The sequence below is a fragment of the Sapajus apella genome, unplaced genomic scaffold, assembly GCF_009761245.1.
Source record: "Sapajus apella isolate SASKATOON/1434 unplaced genomic scaffold, GSC_monkey_1.0 scaffold54, whole genome shotgun sequence".
NCBI classification, from domain to species: Eukaryota; Metazoa; Chordata; class Mammalia; order Primates; family Cebidae; genus Sapajus; species Sapajus apella.
Window position 1 is genome coordinate 364,328 of NW_022436994.1, and position 18,994 is coordinate 383,321.

The 18,994-nt window shown below is 43.1% G+C and overlaps 1 pseudogene; it reads left to right on the forward strand.

Moving 5' to 3' along the window:
- Positions 1-9,783: 9,783 nt before the first annotated feature.
- Positions 9,784-10,309, forward strand: LOC116527298 (annotated as a pseudogene).
- The last annotated feature ends 8,685 nt before the right edge of the window (positions 10,310-18,994 follow it).

Genomic DNA, 18,994 nt, shown 5'->3' on the forward strand with positions numbered 1-18,994 from the left:
GAGGAGGAGCCACAGGCCTTTTTTTTTTTTTTCTTTTTATGTTTTATGTTCAGTCCCTTCGTCATGAATAAATGGACATCTTTGGTACCAGGACATAAAATGAAAGCATACTTAATTATCCAAATATGTTGTTGACCAGAAAGAGTCCTCCAGTGTTAATTGGCCAAGAGCATAGTATCTATTACAAAAAGGACACAACCAGATCTTTGCATTTATATAATTGTGATGTGATTGTTATCATTGGTTCTTTTTATTTTCATTATTTGTTTAGAACCAAATACATGTAATGATTTCAGCTCCTTGAGGAAAATGTCTTATTCCGGTTTTCTTCCACTCAATAAACATTGATTGGGCGCCACATGGTACTAGGTGATGAAGAACTAGATTTAAAAGATAGTTTTTGCTCTCTGGGAATTCCCAGTTAGTGAGTGAGAAAAGCAAGGATTACAGCATAGCTGATGTAGGAGCTTTTCTGGAAGCAAGCAAGATAAACGTTAATGTAATGTAAAAAGTGACATGATGAAGAAAAACAGTGCCGAGCACAGGGAAGGCTCAGTCCCTCCTGCCTCCGTGGCCTCAGTGGAGAATGTGGGGAAGTCTGGTGTCATCCCACTACCTCTTCTAGTGTCCCTCCAACCCCAAAGGGCTGGACATGAGAAACACACCCTTCCAAGAATAGGACCATGGGAAAGTACAGTGTAGAAGAAAATAATTTTAAAGGCGTTACTCAGCATAACCGTCTTCAAAGTTCAGGGAAACAGAACAGATACAACAGGATGACTATTACAGCAGCATCCCCTTAGTTCCACGTTTCTGCTCCTTTCCTCTTTCCTGGCATCGTGTCTCCCACCAAATTTTCATACCTACACGATGTAGGAAAATCCAGTCCAGGAGCTACTGATGTGGACATGCTTTAGGAGCCATCCCTCTCCCACCGCAGGGACTTAACGAGGCAAAATAACCCACAGTCGATGTCTCAAAGCCTCAGTTTAGAGTACCACGCCACCGCGGGCTTTGTTAGGCTAAGCCTACTGAACTCTGAGCTTTCCTACCCGGAAGGGAGGTGAAGATAGTCTCTTCTTCCTGCAGTCTGTTGGTGGATAATGTGTAACTGTTGGCAAGTACACAAACCTGCCCTAAAGAAAATCGATATTTTCAAAAACTGAAAAATCAAAACCCAATTTAAGGAATCGGCATATTTTCCTAAATGCTGTCTGATCGGCAGAACACCTGCCCTCCTGGACAGCTCACTGACACTATTTTATGGAGAAGTGGCAGGTTCCGTTTTTTCAGCCTCCTGTCTCCTGGGGGCTTTTTAAATGCAGAGCACTTGGGATGCCCTCTGAGGCCCTTTCACACCCAGGGCTATCTTCCCCCATGGCCGCTCTTGAGACCTTGGTCAGTGCCTTGACATTATAACTTTATTTTCCTTAGGTCAAGCCAAATTCTTAGAACACCCTCCCCACTCTTCTGTGTAAGAGAAGGGCAAGAGGACATACATGCCGGCCCAAAACACACCCGAGGAGTCGTGAAGACCCCTGGCAACCGACCTTTCTTTCAAAGACAGTCAAACGACACGTTGTGGGAGAAGGTGGCATCGTGGCACCAGCTTGAGATCTGGGGCGCCACTCAGGCTGCGGGCGCGGGGCGGAGCAGCACCCGGGGAAGCTGCCGGGCTCGGAAGTGGCTACCAAGGGAGGGTGTGCTCATCCTTGAAAATATGAGTCGACGTAGGCGGTGTCATCCTCTTCCATTCCCTAGCACCAAACGTGGCTGCCCCAAACGCCGCCGAGCGTGAGCTGGGTTCTAAAGCCACAGCAGGCAGCGAGGCAGAGAGGAGCCCGGAGGCGGAAGGTCGCTGGGGGGCGCGGAGGGGTGTTTCGGGGTGCAAGGCAGCGGTGACCACTGCGGCGGCTCCCCACCGAGTGGGGCCTGAGACAGGAGGAACTGAGCTGGGCGCCTCCCAGCAAAACATCACCCACCCCTCAGGACAGCTTCATCTGGAGTGCTCCAAATGTGAGGGACAGGAAGATGATGGAAAACCTGGGACATGGAGGGCTCCGTGAGAGCGTGGGGTTCAGTCATCGCTGAGCCCTGGGGCCCCGCAGACAGCCCCGGCTCTTTTCTTTATCCCAGAGTCAGGCACAAGCCTCTGTCCCGGGAACCGAGCCTCAGCTACCTGCAGGGCTAGAATGTATGATGCTGAGAACTGCGGGCGCCGCGTCAGAACCACGTGGGGCCTGTAGTATATATTTCAAAACTTCATGCTTCCCTTCAGCCTCAACACCAAAAACAGGCAGTGAGCGTCCCCCACTTCCCCCCATCCCAGGTGGCCAGGTGCTCCAGGATGGTGAGCTGGCCCTGCCACAGTTCCCCTTACTGCCCTCCCGGATTGTGACCTGGTGACAGAAAGTCTTTGCTCTACCAAACTAGTCAGGTTCCTGAATCTTCTCCAAGGCCCATCTGCACACTTCCTTATAAAATCCAGATTTAGCAAAGAGCCTTGCTAGTCACTTGAGCAAAAACCACCCTCTAATATCTGATCACCCCCATTATTTAACAGATTCCCCATCCCTCACCATCCTCTAGGTGATGTCGGATCAGCCTGGCCTGCGTTCAGCAAGAAGCCTATTAGATAAGATTAGTCAGAACGCACCTTGCCCCTCATGTTGTCTCTTAGTACTTTTCCATGCAGTCACGCCCACCTTGCTTCTTGGCTATCCATTTCCACTTGCATTGGGAATTAAGCTCAATATTTCTCCCCTCACTGCAAAATCTCACTGTGGTGGTCTCCATACCTATCACCATGGTCCTCAATAAAGTCAGCCTTACTGTGTGCTGTGAATGGTGTGAATATTTTTTCTCTCTAAAAGTCATGTTGAGACTTAATCCCCAATGTGACAGTAATGCACTCATGGATGAATGGGTTAGTGGGTTGTCTCGGGAGTGGGGTGTGGCTCTACATGAAGAAGGAACACCTGAACTGGCACACTCACCCTCTCGCTGTGAGCTGCTCTGTGCCACCTCGAGACTGCAGAGACTCCCTCAGCAAGAAGGCCCTGCCAGGTGTGGCCCTTTGACCCCGGCCTTCTCCGACTCCAAAGCTGTAAAAAAGAAATTCCTTTTCTTTATAAATGACCTAGTGTCAGGTATTATAAGGAACAGAAAACAAATTAAGATCCTGTGCTTTAACAGTTGCCATTGAATAATGTTCCTGTAATATTAGTGACACTCAACACACCACTGAAGCCCTGCCTGCTCTTTGCTTGCGTCCACCCTGATCCCCAGTGGCAGCACTGGCCCGCAGGGCCCCACTCCCTCTGCTCTCCTCCATGTGATGGAGCCCCTGGCTTTGCAGGGTGGCCCCTTCATGTGCACAGTGACTGCCTCTCTAGGACCTAGAAGCACAGTCACCTGTTTTTCTGTGCCTCCCCGGTGTCTCCGTTGTGGCCGCAGCTGACTGGTCATGAAAGAGTAGAAAACAGGGTTTCTGTCCCCAGTACCACCGTGGAGGGGTGGTAGGAGAAGAGAAGGTAGTCATGCTGAGCGAAGGAACTGCTCTGCCAATAACTGCACATTCTCCCCACCTCTCTGCAGACCACATGTGCAGGGGACTCCGAGGGGTCTGGTGCTGCAGCTGTCATGCCTGTCAGCATGGCAGAGACAGTATGGTGCCCTGCAGAGCAGTGGCAGCACTGAGGGAGTGGACTTGTTCATGAATGTATGACACATACCAGGACGACTCTTGTTAAGATTTGGGAGGAGACTGGTTTGCAGGTGATGAGCCAATGAAATATGAGTTACTGTGCTACTGTTCACATGACTGTATTCATAGCGGGATCCACTTTACCTGGCACAGAGAGCAGCTGCAGAGGTCAGATCTTTCCTCTAAAACATACAAAAGTATTTTTCCATAGCAAGTGCTATAAGGTACCATCTCGGCTCTCAGTTTACTGCTTCTGCCATTATCTATCTGATTATTTTCTTACCTTTTCTCCATGCAAAGAAATAGCTTTCTCCTGATACAACCTGGACTTCATTTGGTGTAGCTTCTCCTTTTATAAAGAATGTGTTGACTAGCTACTTCACTACCTGGCTTCTCAAGCAGATAATAGCACAGAAGCCATCCCCCTCTCTGCCATGTGTCCATATCTCATGGGATATCGGGCTTAGTGTGAGGCATTTTGACATCATTGAGACTATGAATAATGCTGCCCTCTATGAGTGGGTGGGACTTCCTCTTGAGTGGATGTCTGTCTTGCTAATCTCCCAGCTGGACCATATAGACAGGAGTTGGGGCTCCTGCCCCACTCAGAGCCCCACCCTCTTGGTCCAGACATGGAGGAATCCCATTGTGTCTGGGGAAACACTTGTATGCCCCCTGCCTCTTGGAGGCAAGCCTGCAGCTAGGCTGGAAAGGAGTTATGACGGGCCCCCTGTTTAAAGGGAATACATTGTGCGTTTTAAACCACATTATTATGTAGATGCTGTCTTGATCAGTTTCCATTTTTCTTTGAAGCCTGATGGAGTTTGACTCCGTGTCCCTGCCCAAATCTCATATTGAAATGTAATCCCCAGTGTTGGAGGTGGGACCTGGTGGAAGGTGATTGGATCGTGGGGGTGGATTTCTCATGAACAGTTTAGCACCATTTCATTGGTGCTGTCCTCATGATAGCGACTTCATGAGATCTGGTTGTTCAAAATGTGCAGCAGCCCCCCTTTACCGCCTTGCTCCGGCTCTGACCATATGATGTGCCTGCTCCCCCTTTGTCTTCTGCCATGATTGTAAGCGTCCCAGGGCCTCCCCAGAAGCCGAGCAGATCATCATGCTTCCTGTACAACCTGCAGAACTGAGAGCCAATTAAACCTCTTTTCTTCATAAATTACCCAATCTCAGATATTTCTCTCTAGCAATATGAATACAGACTAAAATAACCCTCAGTGAAGTCTTACTTTAACCATTTCAGTTTGCACTCATATCACCCAAATGGAATCCATCCGGGGTCAGAGCATCAAAGAGAGGGAGCTGTGCCCAGTCTGCCATCAGCAGGGGGCGGCTGTGCAAGCTAAGAACCCCCAAGAGGGTGTCAATCTTGGGGAACAGGAGTTGGAGACACAAGATCCAGTTACCCTCCCCATGTGGAACTTCTCCATTTATTTTCATGTTTGGAGGATTTGTCCTTGTTATTTCAAGGATATGGTAGGTCCTAAATTGTTCTGTTCTTATAAAGACACAGTGGGCCACCTAGGAGAAGAATAGAAAAGGTAGAGGCTCCACGTCTGGGTAATGCCCAAGAGAAATTAAAGCATAAGTCAACGTGAAGATGTATACATGAATGTTCACAGCAGCATTGCTCCTAGCAGCCAAAAAGTGTAAACAACACCCATGTCCCTCAACGGATGAATGGAAAAATAAAATGTGGCACTGTATGTCTCTACCAGAGAATATTATTCAGCACTGAAAAGGAATGAAGTATTGATACTTGGTACAACATGGATAACCTTGAAAATATACTAGACAAGGAAGTCAGTCACAAAATGGCTAATATTGTCTGATGCAATTTATACGAGATGTCCAGAATAAGCAAACTAATAGAGACAGAAAGCAGCTTAGTGGTTACCAGGGGCTGGGAGGAGGAAGTAAGTGACGGGAAGTGACTTCTTAATGAGTCAGCGTTTTCCTTTAGGAATGACGGCAATGTTCTGGAACCAGGTAGTAGTGACGGTGGCATAACATTGTGAACAAATTCAGTGCCACTGAATTGTACGCCATAAAAGATTTTAAATGGTGAATTTTGTGTTTTGTTTATTTTACCACACAAAAGGGAATGCAGTATTGATACATGCAATAACATCAATGAAAGAAACTTACAGACATTGCGTTGAATGAAAGAAGCCAGTCATGGAAGATCACACATTGCATGAGTTATATGAAATGTCCAGAATAGGTTAATCTATTAAGACAGAAACAATAGTCAATATCAGGAGCTGATGGGAGAGGGTTGGAAACCGATGGCTAGCAGCTGTGGGGTTTCTTTTTGTAGTAATGAAAATGATCTAAAATGGATTACAGTGATAGTTGTACAACTCTGTGAATATACTAAAAGCCACTGAATTGTGCACTTAAAAGGAATGAATCATATGGTATGTGAATTATATCTCAATAAAGCTGTTACACACACACACACACACACACACACACACACACACACCCCAGTACCTAGATAGCAGGGTTCCATGAACCGCCTCTCAAACAATACAGTTAGAAAATATGACTGATCTAGCTTGCATAATGCTAGGTGAGGTGTAGAGACTCAAAACACTTGGGATCCACACTAGAACATAAATTTTTTACTAATTAGAAGCCAAAAAGAAGGCTTTGGATGTGGGCATTGGATCCTTCCCTCAAGTGTGCTGTGACTTTTTCCCCATGAGACTTAAAATGCTAGGCAGAGGAAGAAAGAGGGAAGGACAAAGAGAAACAGACATGGATGGCATAATGTCACTCTAGGCTCTTCCTCACCCATGTCCAAGTTCTTCTCCCATCCCTGGGATTGGCCAAGCCTGGCAGTGCCAACTGGGCGGGATGCCCCAAGCCCTATGGAACATACAAGGGCTCGTTCCCGTTTCTTCTCTTTGGAGAACTCTCCAACCCTCTAGCTCCTGCCCTGTAGACACCCCAGGAGCCCTAGCACTTGTATCTCTGGAGTGTTCCTGGGGTATCTGTGGCTGGAACTTGTGGGGGTTTCCAGGGGAGCAGCCTGGAGAGAGATTAAGCCACAAGCATGGTGCAGTCACACTGACTTGGGGTGATGCAAATTGTTTATGTAAATAGCCACCCTGCAAAATGTTATTTGTCCCAGGCCCTACACAGTGCAGGGTGTGTTCTCCCCAACTTCAGAAAAAAATGTCAGTGATGAAGGAAGAAGAGTATGTTTACCCCGGTGGCTCCGTCACAGGCAAAGTCCTGCTGGTTCTAAACCCCTCGGTAACCGTTTCTCTTTCTCCTATGTGATGCCTGGTGTTAGGAGCATCAGAGGTGCTTACTGAGTGGGAGATGATGAGCCCATCAGTGAGGAGGATGCTTTGAGGGGAAGTAGCAGGTGGGCAGCCACAGTTGTGATTTGAATCAGGTGAATTTAATTATCTTCAGCAAGTCAAATAAAACATTTGCTTGTTTTCCTATTATTTATGTTTTTCCCTATTATTAAGTGTTTATGTGTTTATAGAGAAGTATTTGAAAAAGAAAGGCCCAAGAAGCAAATGAAAGACATCCATAATTCTACAAACCAGACACAACCTCCTGTTGACCTTTCATGTTCAGATGATTCACAATATCAAGGAGAATTGCTACTGGAAAAAGTCTACAAATTCAATTATATGAGGATAAAAATCTCATCAATTGTTTGATAGAGACTTGAATATAAAAAGTTAAACTAAAACTTGTGAAAAATATATGTTTATATTAAATTTCACATAAGGTGGTAGAAAGTGCAGCTACATTATAATGCCTAGAATGAATAAAGATGAGTTCATCGCATTCTTTGGCATAAACGTATATCAGCGTAAGACAACTTCGACTTCACACTTGTGCTGCACATTTTAAGAGTATTGTGCAAAGTATATGAGGCCTTTAAAAGTTTTTCTAAAGCCCCCTCTTAATTCTTTTGATATCAAAATTGTTTTTATTTGCTGCCTATTTTATTGTTATCCTATTTAATTTGTTTTCTCTTCTTCAGGCAAAGTCTTCAGTTTATGTCACTATTTGCATTTCCATCAGTGAGCACTATTTCTTTAGGCAGTTCAATCAGGAGTGGACATCTGGGGGGAATGCAGCAATTTCAGGAGCGAGGGTCAACATAAGGGCCAAGTGCAAGGTGTACAGTCATGATGTCTGGGTACTGTGGGGACCCTGGGTTCTGAGGAGTACTTGGACTCCTCTTGACAGCACTGAAGTTGCTGGAAGCAAACCTCCCATATAAGCCGCTGGCCAGAGCTGTGTGCTCCATCTCCAGGGCAGAGTTTCCCTTTCAGCTCTTCTCTCTCAGGCCTCCATTCTGACGTGGCTGCTTCTTTCTGGTCATTTGTCTGGAAATATAGATCAACCTGCAAAACAGCAGATTTCCAAGACATCTCCCCTGAGCAAGGCTTTGCTGATTTTCTTCTTGCCAGCACCCTTTTGCACCTTATGTATATGAACAACCCTGGCCAAACAGTTACTATATATTTTTTTTTGAGACAGAGTTTTGCTCTTGTTGCCTAGGCTGCGGTGCTATGGCACACTCTCGGCTCATTGCAACCTTCACCTCCAGGATTCAAGTAATTCTCCTGCCTCAGCCTCCCAAGTGGCTGAGATTACAGGCATGGGCCATAACACCCAGCTAATTATTATTATTATTGGTATTTAGTAGAGTCGGGATTTCACCATGTTGGTCAGGCTAGTCTCGAACTCCTGACCTCAGGTAATCCACCTGCCTTGGCCTCCCAAAGTGCTGGGGTTACAGGTGTGAGCTACTACATCTGGCCTGAATAGTTCTTCTCTTAATTGAGATGCAGGGGATAAGAAAAATATTTTTATCTTTTTTCACCTAGATAAGAGTTCTTCAGAGATTAGTTCATGAATACATGAAATTCTGTCATATTTGCACAAAGTCACTACAGACTTTGATTTTGTATTCTGGTGGAGAGCCCGGGAAAAAATTCTTTCCATCCTGTTTGAGAACTACTTTGTAATGAGCATTTATTTAATAAGACCTCGGCCTTCCACTAAATGTCATCATTTGTCTTCCGAATAAAAAACACCACGCTACTCTTCAAAAAAATAAATAAATAAACTAAGCTAAAATTTATATGAAACCCCAAAGGACCTCAAATTACCAAAGCAATCCTGAGGGGTTAAAAAAAAAAAGCCAAAAGCATCACACTACCTGACTTCAAAATATACTACAAAGTATAGTAACCAAAAACAGCAGGGTCTGGCATAAAAAGAGATACACAGACGAATGGGATAAAATAGAGAAACTAGAAATAAATCCGCACATTTACAGCCAATTGCATTTTGACAAAGGCATGAAGAACACTCATCGGGGAAAGGACGGTCTCTCTAATAACTGATGCTGGAAAAAGCGAATATCTACTGCAGAAGAATGAAACCAGACCCCTACCTCTTGACATATACAAAATACATTCAAAATAGATTGAAGGCTTAAATGTGAGACCTGAAACTATGAAATTACTGGAAGAAAACATAGGGAAACACTTCAGAACATTGATGTTGGCAGAGATTCATGGAAAAGACTTCAAAAGCACAGGCAACAAAGCAAAGAGACAACCAGCAGAATAGGGGAAAATATTTGCAAACTATTCATCTGACAGGAGGTTAATATCCAGAATATATGGAACTCAACAGCCAAAGACAAAATAATCCAGTTTTAAAATGGGCAAAAGATCTGGATAGACATTTTTCAAAAGAAAATGGCCAACTGGTATATGAAAAAATGCTCAACATTACTAATCATCAGGGAAATGCAAATCAGAACCTCAGTGAGACAGAATCTCACCCCAGTTAGAATGGCTATTACCAAACGTCAAAAAATGACACGCTGGTGAGGATGCAGAGAAAAGGAAACTCTTCTAAGAGTGTCTACACTGTTGGTGAGAGTGTAAATTGGTACAGCCACTATGGAAAACGGTACACAGATTCCTCAAAAAACTAAAAATATAACTACCATGTGATCCAGCAATCCCCGTACTGGGTATATAGTTAAAGAAAAGGAGGCTGAATACCCCCAAGCAATACCTGCAACTGAGGATTCTTCCCGGGGAGACCCGCAGCCCGTCATCATGGCTCAAGAGTTTGTAAACTGCAAAATCCAGCCCGGAAAGGTGGTTGCGTTCATCAAGCCCACCTACCCATACTGCAGGAGGACCCAAGAGCTCCTCAGTCAACTGCCCATCAAACAAGGGCTTCTGGACTGTGTTGATATCACAGCCACCAACCACACTAATGAGATTCAAGATTATTTGCAACAGCTCACGGGAGCAAGAATGGAGCCTCAAGTCTTTATCAGTAAAGATTGTTTAGGCAGACCCAGTGATTTAGTCACTGTGCAACAGAGTGGGGAACTGTGGATGTGGCTAAAGCAGATTGGAGCTCTACAGTAACCACAGGCCCCATGCCAATGTCCCTCCTCAAGAGCTGGATGACATTGCAAATGATGACAGCACTTCCTGGCGGATGAATCTGGGAGAACGAACAGTGTTTTTCTTCTTTTGGCTCAGTATTTAGACGTGGATCAACTTGCTCTTAACCACAAGGCCAAGAGAAAGGTTGATGGGCTGTCTTGGTTTTCTTCTGGGTGTGCTCTTTGGTTTTTGGAAGACTGTGACAAGTTCTGGCCTAGGATTCGCTCACTGACCCTCAATTGTCCTTTCTCTGTTGCACGCTTTTCTTACTGTTCTCTAGTGCTTTTCAACTGTGTTTATCCAGACTCCTTCTCCACAATGATGAATCCATAGCTGGTTTTCTGCTACTGCTCGTTAGCTGAAATCATTTTGCTGCTTGACTCTATGGAGTCTGTGTTATGAAATCAGTGGGTATTTTGAATGCGTTTTTTCAGACTACATGGACCACTCGACCCCACCCCATACCATCCCACCTTGAGAATCACTGCTCTGAACCAGTGTTCTCCAGCTTGTCCTGCCACAGATCTCATAGGAAATGTTCGAGAATTCTGTGAAGGGTCTCAGGACCCAGTTGGAGAAATCATATGAAAAGTTAAGCATAGCTGGTCTTTGTGTCACATGGATCAGAGGCACAAGTGCAGACACTGTGGTCATGTGGAACACTCTGTTATTTAAGATGGCCATCCAGATAATCCTGAACACCGTATTTATTTGATTTCGAGTACCAGCAAAAAACAAAAAAAAGAAGAAGAAACACACACACACACACACACAAAATGTAAAATATCCGAGAAAATGTACAGCTCCCTACCCCGAGTGTATCTGTGGAAGCACCCCCTCCCCCACACTTTGAAAACTTAAGAATCCCTGATGAAGTTTGCCTGTTCTAGGATTGTAAGATTGTTAATTTCCTTCTTCAGTCTTTAGTGAGAATGCTTAATTTTTTTTCTAATTTAAAAAAAGCCTTTTAAAAAAGAAAATGAAATCAGAATTTCAAAGACAACTGCATTTCCATGTTTATTGGCACATAATTTACAATAGCCAAGATATGGCCCCGCCCTCTGTCTATCAACAGTCAAATGGTTAAAGAAAATGTGCTACATATACACAATGAAATACTATTCAGCCGCAAAAAAAAAAAAGAACAAAATCCTGTCATTCATGGCAACATAGACAAGCTTGTTGGACACTATGTTAAGTAAAATATCCAGGCACAAAGACAAATACTGCATATTCTCACTCCTATCTGGAAGCCAAAAAAGTTGATCTCAGGAGGATGAAGAATAGAATAGTGGTTACTAAGAGGCTGAGAAGAGTGGAGGAGATGGGAAGAAGTTGGTTAACAGATATAAAATTATGGCTAGATGGGAGAAATAAGTTCTAGTGTTCTATACAGCAGTGTAGGATAACTCTACTTGACAACAATTTAGTGTACATTTGCAACCAGCCAGAAGAGCAGATTTTGAATGTTCCCCACACAAAGAAATGATAAATGTTTGAGGTGACAAATATGTGAATTATACTGATTGAACCCTTATACATTGTATGCACGTATCAAAATATAACACCATACTTGGTAAGTATATGTTATTATATGTCAATTAAAAAATTTTTAAACTAAAAACAATAAATCATAACTAAAACAAAAATAAAAGCAGGGTAGCTCTTTACTGGCATATATGTTCCTTTCACTGCATGTCCTTCATGCTGTTTTCTCCTGGTACAAGCTGGCTTCATTCACATTGAATTTTTGTTTTGAAATTTTACTTGTATTTTACCGTATTTGTAAAATAAAATTTCTACCATATTTTACTTGTATTTTGAATTCCGTAAGAAATATTTCAGTAACTTCTGCCAGTGGATCTAGACTGTGAAGATGTTGGGGACAGAAGATGAGGACAGGAGCTCAGGTGGGAGGGAAGGGTGAGTGCAGACCAATTTCTTCCTTATTTTGTTTTGAGACAGAGTCTTGCTCCAACGCCCAGGTTGGAGTGCTGTGGCACGATCTCAGCTCACTGCCATCTCTGCCTCTCAGGTTCAAGCAATTCTCCTGCCTCAGCCTCCTGAGTAGCTGGCACTAGAGGCGCCTGCCACCACGCCCAGCTAATTTTTGTATTTTTAGTAGAGACGGGGTTGGTTTCACCAGGTTGGCCAGGCTGGTCTCGAACTCTTGACCTTGTGATCCGCCCGGCTCAGACTCCCAAAGTGCTGGGATTACAGGTGTGAGCCACCGCACTCAGCCAGACTAATTTCAAATGTAGTCAATTAATTTTTTTCTCACATTGTGATTACTTTTACTTCCCTGCAAATATGGGGCTCTTAATAAATTTATATTCTTCTTTTCCAACATCTTTTCTGTACATGTATATTTGTAAATTTGGGACCGTAGCATATATACATATGCATAGTGTATGTGTAAATACTATGACCTACACCTAGTATAGATACATATATGTAATATGACCTCAAATTTGCAAATATACATGTATAGAAAAATATTGGAATAGAAGTACCTAATAAATCAATAAGAAGTGCCTACAATAGCATAGATATGCTATTAAACATTTTATCTGTTATATCTTCCCAACATATTGATGTTTGCATTATTGTGCAACGTCTCTAGAGATAATTCTTGACTTGAAGTCTATTTTGTCTGATATTGTGATTGCCACTTCAGCTTTGTAATGTTGTTTACATAGCGTATCTTTTGTCACCTTTTGACTTTTGACCATTGTGTCCTTTGCATTTAAAGTGTGTCTCTTGTAAGACTTGAGTTTTAGTTCTGGTTTCTTTGCCTACTTTTGGAAAATTCTTTGACTTCTCAATGTATTTGTATTGCCATATATAAATAAAGGATATTGAACTAGATCAGTTCAATCACATATTTTCAAACAGCTGCTCTGTCCTTGGTACTGTGCAAAATGTCCTTAGTACTAGGGGCTTTCACAGTGACTTGTCAATGCCCTTAACTAGTTACAGTTAGAAAATAAACATTTAGTAGAGCTCTGTGCCTGATGTCTATTTAATTAAATTAACAGATTCACTGTTATTTTCCTTTTACTTTTTTTTTTTTTTTTTGAGACAGCGTTTTGCTCTTGTTACCCAGGCTGGAGTGCAATGGCATGATCTCGGCTCACCGCAACCTCCGCCTCCTGGGTTCAAGCAATTCTCCTGCCTCAACCTCCCAAGTAGCTGGGACTACAGGCGCGCACCACCATGTCCAGCTAATTTTTGTATTTTTAGTAGAGATGGGGTTTCACCATGTTGACCAGGATGGTCTCGATCTCTTGACCTCCTGATCCACCCGCCTCGGCCTCCCAAAGTGCTGGGATTATAGGTATGAGCCACCGCGGCCGGCCTCTATTTTCCTTTTTCTTTATAAACATACTGAAAATAAGTGGTGGGCAGATTACAAAGGATCTAATATGGTATACCAAGAAGTTTGTACTTTATTATGTATTGTATGGAATAAACCATTTAAAGTTATCAAAAATTAAGTGTGTCTCTTATGGGCCTTGCTGTTTGATCCATTATCAACCATTTAAATGGAATGTTTAGTCTATTTATGTTTAGTATAATTATGGATATGAATGGGTTTAGGTATAAAATTTTATTGCTTTTATTTGTCTTATCTACTTTTTGTTATTCTGGTCCTCCTTTTCTGTCTTCTTTTGGGTTAACTGAATTTTTTTTTTTTTTTGGTATTCCATTTTAATTCCCCCATACGCTTTTTAGCTATGCCTATGTGGGTTTTTCGTTAGCTTGTTTTTTGACAGAGTTTCTCACCTAGATCATGCCTTACTATAAGGAGCTGTCCCATGCCCTGAAGGATAGTTGGCACCATCAATGGCTTTTACCCTCTGGATGCTGGTAACAAGCTTTCACCCCTAATTCCCCACCCCACAGCTGTGACAATGAAAAAAACGTCTTCAGATAAATTTATTTATTTACTTATCTATTTATTTAGAGATGGAGTTTCGGATATATTTATTTATTTTTAGATGGAGTTTAGGATTTATTTATCCATTTATTTATTTATTTATTTTGAGATGGAGTTTTGCTCTTGTGCCCCAGGCTGGAGTGCAATGGCGTGATCTTGGCTGGCTGCAACCTCCACCTCCAGGGTTCAAGCGATTCTCCTGCCTCAACTTCCGGAGTAGCTGGGATTACAGGCATGCACCACCATGCCCTGCTAATTTTAAAATATTTTTAGTATAGATAGGGTTTCTCCATGTTGCTCAGGCTGGTCTCGAACTTCCGACCTCAGGCGATCCACCCTCCTCAGCCTGCCAAAGTGCTGGGAGCCACCGCACCCAGCCAAGTCTTTGAATAGTTCTGCCAAATGTTGCCCTGGAGAGAAAAATTACCATCAGATGAGAACAATGCCTGAGGATTACAGCATGTATCTTTAGTTTAACATAGTCTACTCAAGTCAATGTTGTCCTCCTTCACATAAAGGCATATAGCTCAATATACACCTGTAAATTGCTTTGTTAGTATATACATAACATCTACCTGTTCTAAACATCACAATGCACTGATAAAACTTTACTTCAAACATGTCTTTTGAAGAAATTAATAAAATAAAAAAGAATTTCAAACCTCTGTGTCTTCTTGACAGAGATGCTGTGTTTGACCAAACTCTAGATAAGCTCCTCTGAGTTCTTTTTGGACTAAGACCCTTCCTTGGGCCTTGTCCTCAAAAGCCCAGTGGCAGCACGAATCTTAAGTCACTTTACTGTCAAATTCCTCATTCTCCACCAATTTCCCGGTGACCTCTGATCACCCTGGCCTGCCTTCAGCAAGAGTCCTGATAAACCTCTGTAACCAGGACCTCCTTGCCCCTGATGCTTCTTCTTAACACTTTTCCACCCACTGACCTCCACCCTGCTCCTTGGCTATGTAAACCAATAGGTATCAGACACAAGGCTCAATCAATTTAAATTCTGCGGAGTTTAAAGATATGCCTGTAACGTAGCCTCAGGATGTCCTGACGGTATGTGCCAAGATGGTTGGGCTAAAGCTTGGTTTGATACATTTTAGGGAGACAGAAGACATCAGTCAATACATGGAAGATGTACACTGGTTCTGTCTGGAAAGGCAGGACAACTTGAAGTGGGGAAGGGGGTCGCTTCTAGGTCATAGGTAGATTCAAAGAAGGTTTCCTGATTGGCAATTCATTGAAACAGTGTATCTAAAGACCTGGAGTGTCTGCCTTAAGAGAAAGGATGTGGAGACCAAGGTCCTTATTATGCAGGTGAAGGATTCTGGTAGCAGGCTTCAGAGAATTTATTACAAATGTTTCTTATCAGACTAAAAAAGCTGCCAGACTCTTTGTTAATTCTTTCCTGGATCAGGACAAACACCTGGAAAGGGAAGGGGGTTTTCTACAGAATGTAGATTTTTCCCCACAAAATACAGCTTTTCAGGCCATTTCAAGATATGTTGAAGAAATATATTTTAGGGTAAAATACTTCCATTTCTTTCAGGGCCTGCTGTCTGTCAGGTGATGCTATACTGGAGTCAGCCTGGAATTTGGGATCTTATTGCTACAAAAAGTATTAAGATCTCTGTTTTAATGTTAATGCTGGTCAGTTATGCCTGAATTCCGAAGGGATGAAGACAATGAGACATATCCAACCCCCACTTCCCATCATGGCCTGAACTACATTTTTAGGTTAACTTTGGAATGCCCTGCACTAAGAGGAGGAGTTCATTCAGATGGTTGAGGGGCTTAGAATTTTAATTTTTAGTTTACAGCTGTAAATTCCCCTTGCCTTTGTTGTATTCAGACGTGAGCCCAGTTCTATTCTGAGGCCCCTTTCCCCCTATTGCAATAGTTCCGGAATAAAATCTTCTTACTGCTTTAACTACTGCCCAGCTCTATTTTTTTTTTTTCTTTTGAGACCGTCTTGCTCTGTTGTCCAGGCTGGAGTGCAGTGGCACAATCTCGGCTCACTGCAACCTCCATCTCCCAGATTCAAACAATTCTCTGCTTTTGTCTCCTGAGTAGCTGGAGTTACAGGTGCCCACCACCATGCCTGGCTAATTTTGTATTTTTAGTGGAGACGGGTTATCATCATCTTGGCCAGGCTGATCTTGAACTCCTGACCTTATGATCCACCTGCCTCAGCCTCCCAAAGGCGTGCATGAGCAAACCTGACCTGCCAAAGTCTCTATTCTTTTAGTTTTCATTTGTTACTTTTTTGCTGGCCCTGTTGGGATCTTCCCCATGTTTATGTAGTGAGGACTAAGCTCTGATTTTTTGTCTTGCCCAAATTTTTACCTAAGGGGTCTAGGGAGTCATGCCCTACAAACCATACATTCTCATCAGATTGGTTTTATTGGACCCTATATATGGTGACTTACTTTTCAATTTGACACTGGCATAACATTAGAAGACAAGGAAAAAATATTTAACCCAAAATATATTTCCCTGCCGTACCTTGAAATTGCCCTTCAGTGTGTCTTTTGTGGGAAAAATCCACATCCTATAGAGAATCCCCTTTCCCTTTTGTTTCCCTTTCTTTCTTTACACATCTAGGAGATAATCAGCTAAGAGCCCGGCAACCTTTTAGGTCTGATAAGAAACATTTTACAACTTCTCTCTCTCTGAAGTCTGCTGTCTGAGAGATTCCTCTGCACAATAAAACTTGGTCTCCACAATCCTTTATCTTTTTTTTTTTTTTTGAGATGCAATCTCTGTCACCCAAGCTGGAGTGCAGTGGTGCAATCTCAGCTCACTACAACCTCCATCTCCTGGGTTCAAGCAATTCTGCGTTAGCCTCCTGAGTAGCTGGGATTACAGGCATGTGCAATCTCTCTCTGTCACCCAGATTGTCCTGCTTTTGGTCAAGCTCCAGTGCCTGTAATCAACCTAAAATAATAATAATAATAAAAAGATCAGACTGTAGTTTAAACTGAGTTTATTTAAGTGTGAAGATTGAGAACAATCTCAGCTCACTGCAGCCTCCGCCTCCTGGGTTCAAGCAATTCTCTTTAGCCTCCGGAGTAGCTGGGATTACAGGCGTATGCCACCATGCCCAGGTAGCTAATTTTGTATTTTTAGTTGAAACAGGATATCACCATGCTGGCCAGGCTGGTCTCAAACTCCTGACCTCAAGTAATCTGCCTGCTTCAGCCTCCCAAAGTGCCGAGATTACAGGGGTGAGCCACTGTGCCTCGCCCACAATCCTTCATCTTCTTAACCTGAATATTTCTTTCTATTGATCCCAGGTCTTCAGATAAACTCAACTGATTGTCAACCAGAAAATGTTTAGATTTACCTATAGCCTGGAAGCCCTCACTTGGTGTTGTCTCACCTTTCGGAGCCAAACCAATGTATTTCTTAAATGTATTTGATTGATGTCTCATGCCTTCCTAAAAATATGTAAAAACATGCTGTACCCCAACCACGTTGGGCACACGTTCTCAGGACCTCCTGAGGGCCGTGTCACAGGCCATGGTCACTCATTTGGCTCAGAATAAATCTCTTCAAATATTTTACAGAGTCTGACTCTTTTCGTAGATGGTAGTTTACGAAATCAGCCCAGAATTTGGGCGGAGTTTATAATCAGATGTAAGGGTTTGTCCCCTCTGTGGTTTTCTCCTTTCCAGGATTTCTTCATAACTTTTCAGCTGCTCTGCCAGCCTGAAGTTTGTCATCTGACACATCAAGCCAGTAAGACTGAGGTTTCCAGCTGCACTGAGCTCTGTGTGGACTGGGGGGGGACCTGGAGGCCAAATGCTGCGTGCCTCACCCCTCTCTAGTTACTAACTGCTTTTGGTCATGCTCCGGTGCCTGTAATCACCCTAAAATAATAATAATAATAAAAAGGTCAGACTGTAGTTTAAAGAGAGTTTATTTAAGTGCGAAAATTGAGAACAGCTACCCAGGAAGCCCAGATTTCAAAGAACAGAAGTCAGTGCTCTAGAGTGTAGAAGTTGGGGATCACTTCCATGGACAAAGCTTAGGGTGGCTTAACAAAATTTCAATATCTTTCTATGGAAGACTTAACGTGTAGTTAAAATTCAATGATGCGATTAGTCCAGGTGGTATGTTTCTTTCAGGGAAAGGTGTGTTTAACATTCCACACTGAAGCTGTAACTGTCATGGGGTCTTCGGTGCCACCTGGTCTGGGTTAGCAACTGGATAATAAAAACAGTTAATCTATAACAAAGATCAGTGATTGGAAGGGGAAAGTCTGGTCTCTGGCCTCTCCTAGGTGTTTACAGGACAAAATCAACGAGGAAGAGAGTTAAGCTATAATCTAAGAAGCAAAATTGCAAACATGCGACTGTCTCTCGGGCTTAACTTCCTCCTTTGGCAAAATAAATTTAGAGGGTTCTGAAACTTTATTTTACACTACACATTTTTTTGTCTTTTTAACTACTATGATCAAATTTTATCAGTGTTACCTAGCAATAAATCACGAATGTTTTTCTGTGATTAAATATTCTGTAACATAATTTTATTGGTTTCATAGGCCATTGTATGATCTATGAGAATTTACTTTACCTATTATTAGACATTTAATTGCTTCTGTTTGTTTTAGTAAATAATGGAAAACGAGACGATCCCAATGGCTACCAGGCGGCTGCCAACTGCCCGTGTGGGCAACACTTCCCTGCATGGCTCTGGCAGCTCTCACTGGATTGTGCAGGAGCACCTCTGGGAGCACAGCTGAGGATGTGTGTGGTGCTCCCACGCTGCACTGTGCTGTGGCCATGGCTGGCAGCCCCTGGGACCCTGTCAGGGAAAAGGAGGACATGAAGTGCTTTCCTTGTGTGACCAGAAAGGGGTCCCACT